Below are 2,066 nucleotides of genomic sequence, written 5' to 3'. Positions count from 1 at the left end.
CTAAATCTATCCGTTTCACTAGCTACCTAAGTGTGACAGGATCAAGGCCCTGGGTTGGCCATGAAAATCCCTGGTAGCTACTTAACTCCAGCCCCCACTCTGGTTCCTGATATATCTTCTACCTCACCTGCCACACCTTGATGTTACTTATAAAAGTTTGTGGAGGCTGCCCCAGAGTGAGCTGAGTCTATTTCCATCTTGCTGTTGGTATGCTATGCTATGCTATGGCCTTCCTGGCCCTATCAGTGCCTCAGGGCACCAGTTGCTTTATGGCTACTTGTGGCCTCCTTCTGCCCCTGTAGCCATGACCATGCCTTGTATATGTTATTCCTTCGTCCAAGTACAAGTCTGTACAGGCTTCAGCCCTCTTGGCTTTAGCCTGCTGGTTGCTTTTGTTGTGACTCCTGAGCCGAGGCCCACTAGCTCTCATCTGGTTCCCCAGTCCCAGCCTTCCCTGTAGTCTCACTCAGCAGACCTTTTGTCCCCATCTCACTTTGCATCTAGCCCAGCCCCCTGCTGCCCATGACACAGGGGAGGCTCTTTGCACCCTGTGTGGTCCTGACCCAGGTGCAGCTGCTGGGGCACTCTGTGCTAGCCCCTGTGTAGTCCTTGACCATCTCTGGGCTGTCTGCTGGGTGTTCGTCAGATACCCCTGTGACCTCTTTAGCACCTTTATTAGCCATGTGTGGTCATCCGGTTTCAAGCTTAACTCACAACAAAAATACAAGTGACTGTTTCACAACTAAAAACATACACAACTCTGGGTTATTGCCTCACTACAGGCCATAAATTCCCCTTGGCTCTCTCCTGGCAGTAAAATAGAACTGGTAAGGTGCCTGCCAGTCTGTCTGCTGCAGGCATTCCCTTAGGAGCTTGTCTCCCTGCCGCTTGCAGGGACCCACTACCCCACCAGCTCCCAGGTCCTGCTTTTGTGTGTCCCAGGGCTCCATCCCTTCCTACCCTCTGATTTTCCAGTTACACCCCAGGGTTTCCACTCTGGGTACTACTTAGCCTTGCTTGCCTGGTGCAGCTTAGTTCAGCTGCCTTTCTTTGGCCTAATGAACCTAAACTGTTCCTGCCCTGCGCTCTCCCATGGTCCATAACATACTCCAGCCTCAGGGGCTGTCTTCTTGCTGTGGGTGGCTGTTGTAGCCATTGGCCCCTGCAGGCTACAAAAGTCCTGCTTACCCTTTTATCATAGCTAATAGGGTTGGTGTTCCTTGTTATATATCCTCCACCTTTTCTCCTTTGCTGGAGGGTACTTGATTTGCTGTTTCATCCTCTTCCTATTTCCTAGAAAAAAAGTTGGTGTTCAGGTTTTGTTTTCTAAGCCAATGTTTGACTGTAAAACAACACAGCTGTAGGCTAAGACACTATCTCATGAATCCAGTGTTATTCTATTTCATTTGAGGAAACCACTGTAGAGGCACATGATCAGTTATCACTATGAACAGTCAACCATTTTTATGGCCCACTTGATCACTAAATATTCTTTTTCAATAGTAGTATAGGCTTATTTGTGAGAATGCTATTTCCTACTAATAAATGCTACTGGGCATTCTGTTTCTTCCCTCTGAGCTAAAACAGCTCCTCGTGCTATGTCTGATGCATTGGTCTGGGCTATGAATGGTTGAGTGAAGTCTGATGTGTATAATACAGATAGTTTCATAGTTTCATAGGTGGTAGGGTCAGAAGGGACCTGAGCAGATCATCAAGTCTGACCCCCTGCCATGGCAGGAAAGAGTACTGGGGTCAAATGACCCCGGCAAGGTGTTCATCCAGACTTCTTTTAAAGACCCCCAGGGCAGGAGCCAGCCTCACCTCTCTTGGAAGTTGGTTCCAGATCCTAGCTGTCCAGTGACGTAGTGCTTCCTGATGTCTAGTTTGAATCTACCCTCTGCCAGCTTGTGACCATTATTTCTTGTCATGCCTGGTAGTGCTTGGGGGAACAGGGACTCTCCCAGTGCCTGCTGGTCCCCCCTAGCTAGTTTGTAAACGGCCACTAGATCCCCCCTCAGCCTTCTCTTGTGGGGGCTGAACAGGTTTAGGTCCCTTAGCCTCTCCTT

The sequence above is a fragment of the Gavialis gangeticus genome, unplaced genomic scaffold (genome assembly GCF_001723915.1).
Source record: "Gavialis gangeticus isolate Ggan-Ray unplaced genomic scaffold, GavGan_comp1, whole genome shotgun sequence".
Lineage (NCBI taxonomy): Eukaryota > Metazoa > Chordata > Crocodylia > Gavialidae > Gavialis > Gavialis gangeticus.
The sequence above is the reverse complement of the archived record's forward strand: the minus strand, read 5'-3'. Positions refer to the sequence as shown.